Genomic DNA, 17,781 nt, shown 5'->3' on the forward strand with positions numbered 1-17,781 from the left:
TAAGCCAACGGCCGCTAGTCGAGACGGACTTCCGATTCACGTCTTGCTTACTCTGTCTCCCATTGGGTCGGGTCTCGCCACGTACTCACGGCCGGCGGTCCACAAGGGAAAATTGGCATAGAAGAGCGGGAGGGGAAATTGTCCACTTGTTGATGAGAGGCGGGGCTACAGAGTGGGCGTGGCAGCAGGTGGGAAGCCGTAAGAGTGGTGATCCCTGGGCGGCCCTGACCGGGACACCACTTAGGTCCAGTTTTCTTAGATTTGCCAAAAGCAATGTTCCTGAGCTACGCTCGAACCAGAATCCAGCTGCGTTAGAGTGTCATGTTGGGGCCCAAAAATGTCCGTTGTTAGCTGCTCCATAAAGAAAACCTTCCTGAAGGCCGATACCAACCCGGGAGAATTACGGCCTCTGCAGCAGAGGCGGGTGCCCTGCGCTTACAGGGCTCGAGCCGCGCGGTGACTGCTGGGAAATGTAGTCCACGGCACGCCCTTGTTCCTGCGCCTGCGGCGTGGATCCAGCATTCCAAAGCAGGTTGAGTTCCGACTACCACAGTAAACCGTATTTAGGTCCCTGTGCGCTAGCTTCCCTTTGAGCAGTGGTCCCTAGTCCTCCAGCTTTAAGCGGCTAGTCGACCCAGAGGAACGCGCTGGGCATGACTTGTTCTATGCTGCTCTCCCAGAGCAGGTCTGTGGCCGAGCTCTGCGAGAGCAAGATTGTCAGATTGTGGGCTGTGACGGTCATCCTGAGGGAAGAAGCGAAGGGAAACACCAGGGAGGACCCCTTCTCTTTTGAAGAGAGAACTGCCCAGGCCTGAGACCGGAGCATGTCTGTGACGGCTCATGGAGTCCGCAGATCCTAGGAGTGTGTGGCGAAAACCAGTAATCGTTTATTAAACACATGCTTACATAAAATAAGACCTTCACAATATTGTATAAAGTAGGCTTTATTATAAGCCCTGTGATTGTGGCACCGGGTGTCAGTTAATAAGCCTTTTGCCTAAGTTATTCTATTTAGACTGTGGAAATAAAAGTCGTCTGTTTTGAATGACTGTGTGTAGAGTCCGTATTTCCTCATTTCATCACAGGTACAAACAAAGGCCCACAGGCTGCAATGGCACATGCTTATCCAGACGCAGATGGGCAGGTATAGGTTAATTTAGGAAAACCTTGTTAAAGCTTGTGAGGTTGAGACAGACAGCTCAGCGGTTAAAAACACTTAATCTGCCCTTCTGGGGGACCTGGATTCTGTTCCCAGCAACCGCATGGTGGCTCACGGCCTTCTATGGGATCTGACACCATCTTCTAGCCTCCAAAAGCACTGGTGTATGCCAGGCGTATAATGCAGTTGCAGCCCAAACTGAAAGATTAATGAGCTTCCGACAGAAAAGTTGACCCCACCTGTGTGCTGTTAGGATCCAGAGAGCTTCTGTTAAGATCAACTACCAACCTCCTTTGGTATTTACTGTGAGCCCCTCCACGAGTGTCCAGGCCCCTCCCCTGAGGACCTCCAACTGCCCATCTAACAAGCTTAACTGCCCTAACGCCTGGGCCCTGCCCCCACCCTACCGAGTTAAAAACTCCAGCTCTGGACTTGAAATCCTACCAATCCCCACCCTGAAAAGTTCCACCCCCCTCAAGAAACTAAGCCCTGCCTTCTGCTCAGTCCTCTGCTGTTTGTCATGTGAACAGAGGCAGCCACCCTCCTGTTTTGTTTTGTTTTGTTTTGTTTTCTCCTCCCAATAAATCTCTTGTGTGAGGTTTGTTGTGTGGTATAACTTTGTGGTATTCCTTGGCTCCCAACTGCCAGGATGCCTTTCTATCTAAGCTGTAACCCTTACATTTGGTTAGGCTCTCCTTGTGCCTGCCTTTCCCTCGGAGGCCTAAGCTGCCCTGGGACTCTTTTCCTCACCTTGAGTCCACCTGCAACAGACTCACTTTCTGGCTCACCACTGGCTTAGCATTCCATCCACTAGCAGCAACTAGGTAAGTTTCCCCTTTAATCCACGTAAATGTTTCTCTGAGTCTGAGGAAGTGACCATTGAGTAGCCAGCACCCCTCTGCTACTCTTCGAGGTGGGGGTACCCCCAGCCATAGTTGTTAATGCTACAGCTGAACCTCTTCACTTGACCCCAGTCCCCAAACCTTGGAACTGCAATCCTTGGAACTGTTTCCAACTGGACTATTACACCCCTTCCTGCCCTCTTCTCCCATCTTCCATTTGGAGCTGCCCATAATCCCTCAGCTCCTTTAGGCCCTCATGGCTTCTGTGATCCCATTCCTGACCCTTTCCTGTGGGTGAGACCCTCTCTGAGAGCGTGGTTTTTGTCCTCACCTCCTGGCCTCTATGAAAATGCTGGTACCAGGCACCCAGGCACCAAGTCTATCCTCTGGCTTAGCCAGGCTATGCCCATGTCCTTCACCCCCTTGAGTGTGGAACCACAAAACAGTTTGGTCCTCCCTGAATCCTGGGGACAGCCACAACTACAGGTTGCAGTGACACTTTCCTTCTTTCTCAACCATGGCTACATGTCTTCCAGTCTTCCATACCCTCTCATTCCCTCTTGGGATGACTCTAAGCAAACTTTCAGCCACTACACCTGGCACCTGACCTGAAGGACCCTACATTTATTCACTTTTACAATTAAATTTGGCTTCAATACCCCTTAGATGATCAATCCAAATGGTCACCCAATGGCACCCTAGATCTCAGTATTATTTGAGACGTTTACAAATGCCGCAAGTGATCAGGAAAATGGAAAGATTTCCCATTCCCTGTTTCTCTTTTCTCCTACGTTACAAGCCCTGTTTGTTTGTCTGCCCCCCCCCACACACACAGTGTAAATGTCCTGTTTTTTATTTATTTACTATAGATGGATCTCCTAAGTTTGTTGCAAAGTCAGAGCCTGGAGCCAGATGGGGAGAAAGCAAAGGATTAGGCCAGCTGCAATATGCACAAATTCTTCATTGGCTGATTCATCTATCAGCTCCCTCCTGCAGGATCCTCTGTGTATAGCCTGGACTGGAAAATTTCCTATCTCTAAGTCTTCTTTTTCTCAGCTTACTAGATTCCATTTTACATGAATTCAGGTGTCTTTTAGGTGTGAGTGGCATTAGACCATGGTTTTATGCTATTCCACTTCATGTAAAATCTGGCAATGGAGTGATGTTATGGCTCCTTCTCCTCTAGACCCAAGCATGTTTGTTTAAAGGCTTCTTCCAAAATATGTGTCCCATATCAGGTGATCCACCTAAAGGAGAGCAAAACAAACAAAGGGACAAACTATTAAAGTGCAGGTGATTACTACTTACCACATACTCTTTTGGTTTCGGTTGAACACCCCAAAACTTATGCTAAGGTATAAATTGTATCTCAAGATTTATAAAATAATTGTATACATTGAGATTTGTAAGCATATCGGGTATATGTGATGGCTATTTTTGGTTGTCAACTTGACTATATCTGGAATAGATTATAATCCAGAAATAGAGGGCACACTTGTCATTAGACATTGAAGCAAGAAGACAATAGGCCTTTTACCAGATCTTGAGGCTGGATGACATACACCTTTAATGTGGGTAACACCTTCTTCTGGAAGGACAATGGAAGAAGGAAGGTTTTGATCTTTGCCTGCTCGCCCTCATCTTGCTAGCACATCCATTCCTTCACTGACATTGGAGCCTACTTCTTTGGGATTCCAGCATATACAGAAGACCATCTGTGATATTTGGCTGTGGTGGAACATTATTTTAACTGGGCAAAAATGTGATACATTTGATTATGTTGCAGAATATGATTTAACTGTGTAAAGGTGTGTTGCTTTTGTTTATGCTGCATTTAATTATGTAAACATATGCTGCATTTGTTTCACCTTGCCTGCCTAAGATACCTGACTGATCTAATAAAAAGCTGAATGACCCATAGCTAGGTGGGGCTAGTCAGCAAAGAGAATAAGTAGGTGCAGTCACTTTGCCCCAAATAAACACATAAAGACTTGTATTAATTATAAACTGTTTGGCTGATGGCTCAGGCTTCTTACTGGCTAGCTCTGTCTTTATTACTCCCCACCACTCCTCTCTGTGTCCTCTCCCCAGAATTCTCGTCTGGTAGCATCACCTATACTTCCTGCCTGGCTACTGACCAATCAGTGTTTTATTCATCAACCAATAAGAGAAACATATATACAGAAGAACATCAGGAGGAAGAATGAGGAAGAGAAGAGAGAAGCCAGGCAGCCATCAGCCAACAAACACAGGGTAAAATATATAGAAGGAAAGAAAAGTAAACAGCCCTGAGGCAAAAGGTAGATAAAGAGAAACATTAATTTAATTTAAAAGAGCTAGCCAGAAATGAGTCTAAGCTAGGCCAAGCATTCAAAACTATAATGTGTCATAATTTGAGAGCTTGTTGGTGGATGACACACTTTTATCCATGCCCGTATCTCAATATTTCAAACCAACTCAAGTTGTTGATTAGACTCTCTTAAGATGTGTATGCATGAGGGCCCTACCCTGCGCTGGGAGTGGTGGGTGGATGGGGTGGGGGATAGGTTGGGGGTGGGGGAGGAGGGATGGGGGTGAAGGGAGAGGGAGAAGGGACTTACATGTGAAACAAGCTTGTTCCCTAACTAGAACTAATAAAAAAATAAAAAAAAGATGTGTATGCATCATTTTCTTCTGTTGGCTTCTGACAACCACCATATTTGATTCCCAATTCTAGAGTCCACCTCTTAGCCTCTTCTTCCCTTCACCTGCTCTATCCATCCATCTCTCCTCCCCTACTCAGTAAGTATCCTTCTTCTCTCTGCCTCCTGGATCCCACTACACCCTCTGGTGCCCCACCTTGTGGGCAACTCTGTAGTTACTAAGACATTTACTCCTCTGCCTCTATCGGAACCCTTGCCTTCTGCACCAGGAGCTGCCTGTTAAGTCCCAGAGCTTCCTTAAGCCCTTCCCAGTCTCCGTGACCTTCCTCCTCCTCCTGTCTCCCAGCTCCATCCTGGAAGTCTCACAGCTTCTCCACGCCCACGGTGCTTCTCTCTCGCCTCTCAGCTTCCACTTGGAGCTTATAGAAACTTCCTCCAGCCGAGTTCATTTTGCTACTCTAACTTTCTTCCTCCATGGACTCAGATTTTATTAAAGCCTCACTCTATTACCACAAAACAGCATGGTCCAAGTACATTTTTGTTGCTGCTGGAGCAGCAGGACTGACTACTTCCCCAGCTATTTGCCGCAATCTTTCCTATGAATTCATCCAGCATCTTCAATGGGTGGCTCAGACCATCTTCACCCTCCAGGGCCAAATAGACTTGCTGGCTACCTTAATGCTACAAAATCAGTGTGGATTAGATTTACCAACAACAGAGAGAAGTTTGACCCTTCCTTTGGGAAGGAATGTTGCTTCTGTGTTAACCAATCAGGTATAGTGAAAGACATCATCTTGACAATTCCAGACAGATCTTCAAAAATGTAAGAGACAATTGGATACCTCTGGCCAATGGCTCATTGACAGTTCAATATGGAATTGGATATTACCCTTCTTAATCCCCTTCTCCTTTTCTTTTCTTTTTTTTTTTTTTTTTTTTGCTTTTCGAGACAGGGTTTCTCTGTGGCTTTGGAGGCTGTCCTGGAACTAGCTCTTGTAGACCAGGCTGGTCTCGAACTCACAGAGATCCACCTGCCTCTGCCTCCTGAGTGCTGGGATTAAAGGCGTACGCCACCAACGCCCGGCTCCCTTCTCCTTTTCTTAATCATAATAGTCATATCCTGCCTTATAAACTTCTTGTCTAGATTTCAAAAGATTTCTAACCAGACAGAGTCAAAAGATTTCTGAACAGACTTAATCAGTCACTATTACAGGTTTACCAGCCCCTAGCTACAGAGCCAGAGGCCAGTGACTCCCAGTTATACCCTGATGAAGATAAAGTTCACCCAAAGGACTTCAATGACATAATTTAGCAGGAAGTAATTTAATGATAACATTACTCCCCTTTCCCATATCCGGATTGTTTATCAATAATAAACCAAAAATGGGGGAATGTAAGCCCCTTGAGCCACACAAGTGGCCAGGCCCCTTCCCTGAGGACCTCCAACTGCCAGGTTCCACCCACAGAACACACTTAACTACCCTAATGGCTGGACCCTGCCCCCCACCCTACAGAGTAGAAAGCCCAAGCTCTGGATGTGAAATCCCACCTGTTGATATCCTATTTTCTCCCTCTCCCCGGGTCCTGGGCAACCTGGCCCTGTTCCTGCTCCCGACTCCTCTCCTCCTGCCCCGAGGTTTCTCCTTAGCACCTGCCTGTCACTCTGAGCCAGCCCTTTCCTGGGCCTGGGCCTTCTCCTTAGGGAAACTTTCCTGGTCGTGGGGACTCTCTAATCCTTGGGCTCTCTCTCTGTCCTGGGATCGCTCTTCTCTGGGCTACCTTCCCTCACTGGGAATCCATCTTTGACAGGTGACTGATCCTCCCTGACAGCTCAAAGTCTGTCAAAGGTTGCATGGCTGTGTCGTGCATGCTTTAGGTGAGTGCATAAGGACTCAGCATGAAGAAACCATGTGGAACTGGGCCAATGGCAGCTCCATGACTCCAGTTTCAAAGGCCCCAACTTCTGGCCTCATTCTAAACCACTCCATTTCCCCTTTTAAGCAAGTGCCTCCTGCCTGTTCTCTCCATTTCTGCTCCAAATCGGTTAACACTAAGCCCTCCCTTTGATTCCTTTCCCAATAAACTCCATGTGGGTTTGTTGAGTTTGGTGGATCGTGTTTCAGCCAGAAGCTGCAGCAAAGAATACATCAATCCCTGCCCTGGAAAGCTTCACCCTGAAAAGTTTGTCCCCCTCCACAAGGAACTCTATATAAGCCAAGCCTTATGCTCAGTGTTCTGCTGTTTCTCACTCGAGCAGAGGCAGTCACCTTCCTTGTTTTTCCCTCCCAATAAATCTCTTGTGTGAGTTTTGTTGTGTGGTGTGACTTTGTGACATTCCTTGGCTCCTGACTGCCAGGGTGCCTTTCCATCCAAGCTGTAACCCTTATATTTACCACTTTCAGACTGCAGGCCAACTGACCTGCAGATGCAATCAATCTTCCACCCTCAAAGTTCCTTTTCCTGCCCTATAAAATCTCCCAAACCCCTGTTGCCATGGAGCACAGTCTCCACTCCTGAGGAGAGACTGCTAGCTTTCAACAGTTCTGAGTAAAGGACAATTCTGCCTCTAGAATGGTTAGTTGGTCTCTTTATTTCTGTGCTGCCTCAGTCAATCTTGGTCTAGCGAAAATAATCATACACATAAAAATAAATCTTATTTTTTAAAAAAAAAAAAAGACTTGTGATGTCAAGCATCCCCTATTGTCATTTTCATGTATTTTTAGATATTCGAGTTTCAATGGACTATAGATTCTAACCAGAAGCCCCCTTTATTCCTAGCATTTTTCAAGTGATCTCAGACAACTTATCTACTCTCACTAAGATAATAAACCTCAGTTTTCTCTCCTGTTTTGGAGTAATATTAAACCACATCCTAGCATGGGGCAAAGATTAATAGTGCTAATAGATCTGTGGCTCATGGAACAGAGCTGTGCATACAATATGGGCTTAAATCAGGACCAACAGATTGGAAAGAGAGGGGCCATAAGAAGGCGAGAAGTTTTCACACCAGGATCTGGATGGAAGTCAGAACATTGAACACAGATGATCTAAAAAAAACTTACAGAAGTTGGCCATGGTGGCATGTGCCTATAATTCATCTTAACACATGGGAAACTGAAGCAGGGATCAGTTCAGCCCAAGCAACATAAGACCCTGTCAAAAATAAACATATAACATCACATGCTTTATACATTTATAAAACTTTGCTTGGTCTTTAAATCCTACTGTAAATTATATCATTTGAGCAAAATGACTTAGAAAACCACAAAATCATATAAAGCTGTTGTCAGAACACTACAATTCTCATGAGATGCTCACATCCATGTCTTGGGTGCATATTGTCTTTTTTTTTTTTTCAATTCTTCATGTGAAACATTAAAAGAGATTACTTATTGTACACGTTACATCTAGACACAACTGAAACAGAACTAGTTCTGAATGCACTAGCAACAGGGCCTGTTTGGGATATAAATTCAGCAGGTCTTCGAGAGGTAGCATCAGTAATACACAGTGCTGGACATTCCAGATCCACTGCGGCAAACTGTCAACAGTAGCATGAGTCCAACAATCTGAACCATCACCACCATTTCTTATTTGGCTCTTCCAGCACCAAGCCTTCCTTATTTCTGCTCTTGTAGCTTCCATGGATATACAAGCCAGTTTAGTTGGCCTGTCTCTTCTTTTTTACTTCACCCTGCACGGTCACTTCTTTCTCCACTTTGCTCTCATGGCACAGAGAGTTTCAAAAAGGATCATGGTGCTAGAGCTAAGGCCAAAAGAACCTATTCATACTTGTAGGGAGTGAATAAAGCCCTACATATATTGTTGGACATATGCATGTCAAGGATCCCAGTGCCTCAGACTCATGGGAGTAGCAAAGCCATCCTCGAGCCCAAGTATGAATGTTGACAGTGTGTGCAGAAAATCTCTAACTTCCTCTACCCCACCCCCTCACTAAATGTTTACAGCCTAAAGACAGCTCCCCTTCAGAGACTAAGAGTAGCCAAATCTACCTTGTTGTTCAGCTGTATAAACAATCCTACCTCCGTGTTTATCTTATGTAATGACCCAGCTTCCTTGTTTGTTTGTTTCCTTCCTGTTCAAATGTGTATAATAAACACACTGGGCTTTCAGGGTGCTTCAGCTTGTCCATCAGAGAGCTCAGTCCACCTGATCTGGCTCTTCTGTGTGTCTGTGTTCTTGTCTTCATTCATCACCTCCCTAGTCCCTGGAGCCATATAGGACTCAGTATATAATCTTATGGGTATCTATTTCCCTCTTTCCTTCTGCTCCTCCACCCCTGTGTGTATGTGCCTGTGTATGTGTGGGTATCATGAATGTGTGGAAATCTGAAGTGGGGAAATCTCATAGCTCTTGATAACATTGATTTATTCTGAATCATCTTGAATTTATCTATTTGTTTATCTGTGTACATGATGTGTGGTGGTTTTATTAGGAGGTGTCACCTTGTTGAAGGAAGGTGTCAAGGTTTCAAATGCTCAAGTAAGACCCAGTGTCATTTTCTCTTCCTGATGTCTTCCAATCTAGATGTAGAACTCTCAGGTGTTTCTACAGCTCCATTCTGCCTGCATGCCTTCATGCTTCCAGCCAGGATGACAATGGACTAAACGTCTGAACTGTAAGCCAGCCTCAATTAAATGTTTTCCTTTACAAGAGTTGCATGGTCATGGTGTTTCTTCATAGCAATAGAAACCCTAACTAAGACATGACATGACATTGAAGTGTCTTTTTCTCAATAGATTATCAATAGTCCAACAACATTTACAAACTGACCTCTCTTCTCTTTGTCTTTTAAAAGTCATCTTTTGTATAAAACATATATATATATATATATATATATATATATATATGGTTTGGTTAAAATGCACCCCCTTGGTTTCTAGGTTTTGTTTCTTGGGGGTTTTGTTGGTAGTGTTTGTTTTAAAGAGAGGGAGAAAGAACAAACTTGGGTGGGTAGGGAGGTGGAGAGAATCTGGGAGGAATCTGGGAAGGGGTAAACATAATCAAAATATGTTATATGAAAAAAATTCGATAAACACCCCCCTAAGACTCAGATATGAAAATCTTGACTCCCAGCTGGTAGATCTAATCATTAAGAGGTGACTGACCTGAGAGCTCTGAAGCAATCAATGTATTAATCCACTAGGTGATTTATAATTTGATAGCATATTGGGAGTTCATGAATTCTTTTAGAGGTGGAGCCTAGTTGGAGGAAGTTAGTAACTGGGGCATGTACTTGGAGACGGATTGTTAAAGGCAGCTGTAGACAGACAGAGGTAGAATGAAAGAGAACCGTAGTCTGACCTTAAGCAGGACGGTGGTTATTCACGGTGAGGGACATTTTTTGTCTTTCATGTGTGCAGAGGGCCAAAATGCCCACAGAAGATGGGATACAGCCCCTTATAAGAGCAGAAGTGACTTACATAGTCTGAAAGGAAAGCTAGGAAAGTATCTTATCCTGGGCCCTTCTCTATCAGAATATCTGCTTTCTAGTCACCATGACATGAGAAGCCTCTGCCATGTGCTCTCTACCTCATCTCAGAACCAAAGCAATTCATTAAAAAAATATTCCATAGTCCTGGATGGAAGACTCACTATTATAAGTTCATTAAGCAACCCTAAATTAACAAATTCTGTTCAGTTCCTCCTCTGCTGTCTTCTCTTCATACAGAAGCCATATGTGACCTCTTTATGTGTGTGCGCTGGCTGCATGCATGTATGTGCATCATGTACATGTCTGGTTCCCAAGGAAATCAGCAAAGGGTGTTGACCCAGAACTGGAGTTACCAATAGTTGTGAAGCACCATTTAGGTGCTGAGAACTGAACCTGGGTCCTCTGCAAAAGCAACAAGTTTTCTTACCTCTTGAGTCATCTGCCAGCCCTAGAAGCCATGGGTTTTGGGTGGGGTTTGTTTGTTTTTGTTGTTTGAGATAAGGTCACTCTATGTAGCCTTGGCTTGCTAGGAACTCACTATACATGTCAGACTGGCCTAGAACTCATAGGGATCCACCTGCCTCTAATTTCCAAATGCTGGGATTAAAGGTGTGCACCGCCACGCTCATTTTAGAAGATGAAGTTTTAAAGTGTCAGTCCGATCATGTCAGGTGAGGTGGTGTAGCAGGCCCCTACACCTTAGCACAACTGATTCTATGATGGAAGTATCAGTCAGGCTGTAAAACTTGGTATGTAGACAGCTCCACTTGCCAAAACCAAAGCAAAGATCTAATCCATCAAAGTCCATAGTTCTGGGAAAGTCTCTACATGGACTAACTTTTTGGCTTTTTAGTTCTGTTTTTGGCTAACTATTCTTGTTAACTGAGTATGTCAACCCAGGGTATGGTTTTTGTGCTTAAAAATCCTACCCCAAGAAAGCCTTGGGGGCTATACTGGTACCCTGAAAACTCAGTGTAGTCACCAGCTGCCCAACAAAGACTTTCTATTTGCTTAAACCCATGTGCAAGCAGTCTTCTCTGGTGGATACCCCACAATGGTGGCACATGTCTGTTATCCTAGCATTTGAGACATGGAGGCTGAAGTGCTACTAAAAACTTGGGGGAAATCAAAGTCTGTACCCCAAGAAGCCAAGTTCAGCTACCTTGTCTTAAGCAAATTAAAACAGCCAAATTAATAGTAAAAGGTAGAAAGGAGAGATTTATTCAGTATAGTGGCAATGGGAAGAGGGAATAAGAGATCCAGTCTACCTTCCAGAACGGAAGTTAGGTTATAGTTTAAATAGAGGGTGAGGGATGTGCACCTCTAAGCAGCTACCATCACAGTGTGGTCCCGCCCACTGCTGACCCCTCATTGTCTGGGCTTCAGGAACATCCTGTGAGGTAATATGACCACTTGAAAAGATTTCCTAGAGTTTTAACACCATAGGAAATCTGGCTAGCACCCCTTCCTTCTCTTGACATGAGCTTCCTAGGGAAACTCCAATTTCTTTGGGGTCCATTGTTTCAAGTGTTTCTTTAGAATTTCTACCAGGTCAGTTACAAGAGGACCAAGTATTGGAAGTCAGCTTCAGCTGCATGGAAAGTTAGAGGCCGCCTTGGGCTACATAAGTTTCTATATTGTGACAGGGCATGACACTGCAGAGTTTCCTCCATCTTATATTCTTGCTGAGGCCATTTCAGGGTTAACTAGAACTTGATCTCCCTGATGGAGAATCCCATGTAAAATTACCCAACTCTGTTCCAGGAACCGAAAGTCAGGCTGTCATAGATAATTTATCTAAGCTTCTGTCAAATTTCTTGTTTACTAAAATACCACACACACACACACACACACACACACACACATACACACACACACACACTAATGAGTAAGACACCAGAATGTGGCTTTTGCCTTTAAAAAAAAAGTGGATATCCAAGGCTATACTGAGGTTGCCAAATGCTTGGGTGTTGTCCCAGCTGTCTATAACAAAGATTTCAGTCAGCTATAAACTGTGTCTGAATGGTCATCTCTGGTGAGCTAATCATAACAATATTAAAAAACAAAACAAAACAAAAAGTCAGCTCCTGTCACTGCTCAAACTCTCCAGTATCTCCTCATCTTAGGAGATAATGACATTTTTGCCACAATCCTGAAGCCCTATTTGATCAGGCACCAGGTTCCCTTTTGTTGTTTTGTTTTGGGAAACAGGGTGTCACAATGCTTCTGAGAATATCCAGGAATTTACTATGTAATCTAGGCTGTCCTTGACTTTGCTAGTGATCCTCCAGGCTCAGCTTCCAAAGTGATTAATATGTAGGATACCATATCCAGTTGTTCCTCAATATTCCCTCCCAATACTCAAGCCTCACTGTCCCTCCTCAGACACTAAGCACAGTCACCCCCGGTGTCCTTGTACTCACTGTGAGTAGGCAAAGCCTCCTCATCCTCTTCCATACACTTCCTGTGGGATCTGTTGAAGCACAAAGGCCTTCTTCTACTGTACCTTTAAAATACCAGGGGCTGGGATATAGCTCAGTGTTTGCAGAACACTTGCCCAAAATACCAAGCCAGTCCCCTGCACTCACAAAGCCTTGTATTCTGTTGTGGTTTGGTGAACTTCCTTATCATGGCCATGCAAGTGATTTTATTGTCTGTCCACACTTTCCTATAACAATGTAAACTCTGTGAAGAGCTTGGCTTTATTTGTATCTGTACCCCAAAGTACCTAGAATGGTACTCAGCGTGTGCCAAGTTCTCAGTAACTATGACTTAAATGTATGGTCTCAGTATGTCTCTTCCTTGCTAAGTTTTCAGCATGTCAAAAACTCTTCTAAAGTTTTCCCAGAATGGAAGGTGCTCTAAGAATACCTTATCTGGGAACTTCCAGTGCTAAACTGAGCAAACTGTTTTTTGGTCCCACAAACATTTTTGTAATCTTCCATCTAAACCAAGATTTCCTCATCTATAAAAAAACAAAACAAAACAAAACAAGGAAAACCAGGTATGGTGTCTTGTACTTGTAATTACAGCATTTGGGAGGCAAAGGCAGGAGGATCAGAAATTAAAGGTCATTAACTACTTAGCAATTTTGAGGTAGCCTGGACTAAATGAGAACTTATTTCAAAAGAGAGAGCAAAACAACACACACACACACACACAGAGAGAGAGAGAGAGAGAGAGAGAGAGAGAGAGAGAGAGAGAGAGAGCCAACAAACAATCCCCAAATCAAAACAAAAGCCACCAAAAGCTGAGGCTGCAGCTCAGTGGTAGAGTATTTAGTAGTACTGTACGACTCCTTATTGATCCCCACACCACAAAAATAAATAGTAAGAAAGAAAAGAAAAAGAAAAAAGTGTCTTCCTCACGGACTTGGGTGATAACTAAAGGAAAAACACATGTATAAAATAACACATCCCAGGTTCCGTCAGAGTGAATTGTAGGTGTGTTTTGACACCCTTTATTCTCTCCTGACTCCAGATCCACAGCTGTGTCCATCATCTGGTCTAGATATCCAAGCCATCATTTTGTTTTGGTCATTGAAAAAGAAGATGTGTGTGTGTGTGTGTGTGTGTGTGTGTGTGTGTGTGTGTGTGTGTGTGTGTGTGTGCTATAATATGTGTAGGTACCTGTGGAAGCCAGGAGAGAGTGAGATCTCTCATGGAGTTGGAGTTAGAGTTACAGGCATCTAGAAGCTGCTCAACATTGGTGCTGCAAAGCAAATGCAGGTCTTTTGAAAGAACTGCTGAGATATTGGAGCACAGTCCAAGAATGCAGTCATATGAGGAATTTCCTGAGTGCTTGTGAGAAAACTCTAAAAAATGAAGAGTCTTGTGACCTGTTTCTTCTAAAACACAGAACTGTTCTTGGATTATGCTTTCCTGCTCCTCCCAGGTGGTGCTGATAGGAGTATAGGTCTGAGCAAGGTCCTCTGCATATAAGTTATGGTTGTGTGGCTTGGTGTTCTTGTGGGATTCCCAACAGTAGGAGTAAGGAGTGTCTCTGCCTCTTGCCTGACTGCTATTATTTACCTCTATGGAAAAACATGTTTTTGGCATGTTTGGTTTTGTCCACCATTGGTCACTTGCCCTTGCGATTATACACTTGACTCCTGTGACTTTCTTAACCCTCAGAGTATATAAATTGTCTGATGCTCTGAATAAAATTGGCTATTGCAGATCACTTTTAGGCTCCATTCTCCAGGTCTCACCACTTGTAGAGCAGTAAACACTAAGACATCCCTCAAGCCCCTGTTTTGGTCATTTTGATACAGTTGTTTGGGTATATCAAATATGTTGTGACTTTTGACAAGTCTCATTTGTCACAGATACATTTGTATTTGGCTTCCTAAAATATCATTGGCTGGCCCAGCAGCAGTGGTAGTGTTCATCTTTAATCCCAGCACTCAGGAGGCAGAGGCAGGTGGTTCTCTGTGAGTCTGAGGTCAGTCTAGTCTACAGAGTGAGTTCTAAGACTGACAGGGCTACACAGGGCTCAAAAAAAAAAACAAAAAACCACCACCACCACCACACACACACACACACACACACACACACACACACACACACTAACCTTTCAAGTTTCAATTTTTATTTATAAAGTACTTTAGAAAGCACAATCTCAATGCTGAAGATGAGAACTGGATTTGGGGTTGGGATCCAGGTGGTGAACAAACTATTAATGATCATAGAACATTTGCTAGATTCCTCACCCTGGCAAAGGCTGCTGAGCAACCAAGAAAAGCCTAGAATTTCACTTCAAACTTAAATGATTGCCCTCTCAATGTCAAAGATTTGTCCCTTAAAATTAAATACACTGGGAATAAACAGGCACGGCAACACACCCCTATAATTTTCACACAGGGAAAAGAAGATAGGAAGACCAGAAGTTTAAGTTTATCTTGGCTACTTAGTGAGCTCAAGGCTGGCCTGGACTACTTAGGACCCTGCTCGAAAACAAAACAAAATAAAAGGATAAAAAGATAGTGGAGAAGGGCAGTGGAAGTTTGACTCACAACAAAACCCATTTATTTTTGGCTCCAGACCAACATAAGAAATCTTCCATGACCTTTCCATCCCTTCTTTCTGTTGACTGAATTACAGATGTATTTAAATAGCATCCTTTATCTTGATGCTTTGGACGACAGACTAGATATTCCTTTAGAGGCTCAGCTAATTAGAATGACTGAAAGACTATCTTTTGGAGCTGGAGAGATGACCCAGCAGGGAAGAGCACTTGCAGCTCTTCCAGAGGAACCAAGTTTGATTACCAGCACCTACATGGAACAATTCACAAACACCTGTAGCTCCAGGGGATCTATCTGACAGCTTCTCTGGCCCCTCTTTAAGCACCCCAACACACAGGATATGCACATATACAATCAAACACGCATATATAAATAAAATATTTCAAAAAGACTATCTTTTTCTTACTCTAAAAGTAATACAAGATTGTATTTTTTTAAATCTCTGAGAGTGTTCTTCCTTTATGTGCATAAGGCACAGGGTGTGATCCTCTGTACTGCAAACTATGAAACATCTGGTGACTAGGAGTGCAGAGTGAGGGCCCAGGCAGTTGAGCTGTGCTTTACTGGGGGGTGAGCACTGAGGGTGAATCCTTTAAGCACCTGAGTTAGGTTTAGACTTATTGTTTACACCAAATAAGATCACACATCTGGTTTCAGAAGGTCAAGAAAGAAAAGCTCATTGTTCAGGCCTAACCTGATGTCTATATCAACTCCAGCATAGCTTAGAGAGCATCCTGGAGGAGAGGAGGAAAGAATGAAGGAGCTGGAGGGTGGGGAGGCAGGCTGTGAGATCTGTCTTCTTGTCAGGACACACGCACTGCATTCATGAACTCACAAGATCAAGCCAACAAGCTTAGTCAGCATTCCAGTAGGCAGCACCAAACATACTCAATAAGGAGAGAGGGAGAGGGGAGAGGGGGGGAGGGAGGGAGGGAGAGAGAGAGAGGGTGCTAAAGATAGGAGGATGGTGTATTGGGGAAGTATCTTCAGTAAGCAGGTAAACAGGAGGGAGTAGTTAGATCAAGATACGTTGTATACATGTAATTAAAAACAAAGAACTCATTACCATTCCACTTTCATTTTTGAATCAAACACTTAAAATATATCACCAACGCTTTAATTGTATTTTTACATTTCATCAGAAGCCCCTGAAAATGAAATGTTTGGTAGTCGCTTGACCTAGGAAGACCCTATGGCATCAAAACACTGCCTTTTGAGAGTCGAGTCTCTGACTCAGAATTGCCTCTGTTAGAAACCAAGTGGTTACAATTGCAACACACGGGCTGGAATTCCCCACTGTCAGCCTGCTAGTGGCTAGTGCTCCAAGGAGTTCCGTAATGAGTCAAGAAGGAGTCACAGATCCTAGGAACCCGCAATACCTTGCACGCCATGAAAGCTCACCACTTCTCCATCAGAAGCAGGAAGCTGCCTGACATCAGGGAGTGGGTAGCAGCCTACTGGAGTCTACTGTAGGTCCTGGCCCAGTGAGACTTCACTCAATATCCTTCTGGCATAACCTGAGAATTTGTACATATCTGCCATCATCTGGCTACAGTAGCAAGCATGTCTGTAATCCCGGAGTTCCTATGAAGAGATGGAAGACGCAGATAGGAGAATCCACCAAAGCTGCAGCACCAGCTCTTCTGGCATGCACAGTGGTGAAGAGACCTTGCCTGACCTCTGATCGCTACATGTGTGCCCCCCACACAAAGATGAAGGAGGGAGAGAGGGAGGGAGGGAGAGAGGGAGGGAGGGAGGGAAGAAGGGAAAAACAGAGCAAGCAGTAGATCTGGAATAAAATAAGTGCTCTTTTTATTTACTTTTTATTTACTTATTTATTTATTTACTTTTTATTTACTTATTTACTTACTTTTTATTTATTTATTTAGAAGGGTTTACTGTATTATTCACAAAACAACTTTAAGCCAAAATTTTAATGGGAACAAAAAAGCAGAAGTTTAATCCAAGATATGCAAATAATACAACACAAAATGGAAATATCACTATTTCTCAATCTCTTAAAGTAATTTATTTAGGAAGGATTCATCAATGAATTCTTAGAACCAGTGGGTGAAAGATCTTGTCCAACTCTCAGGTCAATTGGTAACTACAAAGAAAAGATGTCCTTTGACACTAGAGAGATCATGAGGAGAGCTGAATGTTACCTACAGCCTACTCAGCAAGAACCAGCCATACAAGTCTGCACCCAGGGACACTCTGAAATAGACCTTAAATAAATCAATGTCCATAGTTTTGAAAATGCCAATTGGTAGAGGCGTGTTTTAAAGGTGGACTTGCAGATGACATGAAAACCATTAAGGGACTATTGGGAACATGTGGTGTGTTCGTTTTGTCAATTTGACACAGCTAGAGTCATTTGGAAAGAGGAAACTCAAATGAAAAAAACAATGGCTCTACCGGATTGGTCTGTGGGCATGGGGTGGGGGGGCATTTTCTTGACCAATAATGAATGTGCAAGATCCCAGCTCATTGTTGGTCAGTGTCACCCCAGGGCAGGTGGTTCTGGGGTATAACAAAGCAGGCTGAGTGAATAGTCAGAAAGCAGTTTTCAGTTCCTGCCTCAAGTTCCTTTGATGGCAGACTATGATGTGGAAGAGTCAGCCAGATAAACAATTTCTTTCCCAAGCTGCTTTGGT

At 43.8% G+C, this 17,781-nt stretch overlaps 2 long non-coding RNA genes across 2 annotated transcripts; one reads left to right on the forward strand and one right to left on the reverse strand.

The window, feature by feature from the left end:
• Positions 1-18: 18 nt before the first annotated feature.
• LOC113836544 lies at positions 19-3,006 on the forward strand. The gene is made up of 3 exons (XR_003486874.2): positions 19-532; positions 681-1,983; positions 2,871-3,006. It is a non-coding gene; the product is annotated as an uncharacterized LOC113836544 (long non-coding RNA).
• A 116-nt stretch (positions 3,007-3,122) lies between these two features.
• Positions 3,123-16,809, reverse strand: LOC113836545. Its single transcript, XR_004770721.1, has 3 exons — positions 16,504-16,809; positions 7,706-7,796; positions 3,123-3,248 (listed from the first exon to the last, which is right to left on the reverse strand). It is a non-coding gene; the product is annotated as an uncharacterized LOC113836545 (long non-coding RNA).
• Between the last annotated feature and the right edge of the window lie 972 nt (positions 16,810-17,781).

This window comes from Cricetulus griseus, chromosome 7 (assembly GCF_003668045.3).
Source record: "Cricetulus griseus strain 17A/GY chromosome 7, alternate assembly CriGri-PICRH-1.0, whole genome shotgun sequence".
NCBI lineage: Eukaryota > Metazoa > Chordata > Mammalia > Rodentia > Cricetidae > Cricetulus > Cricetulus griseus.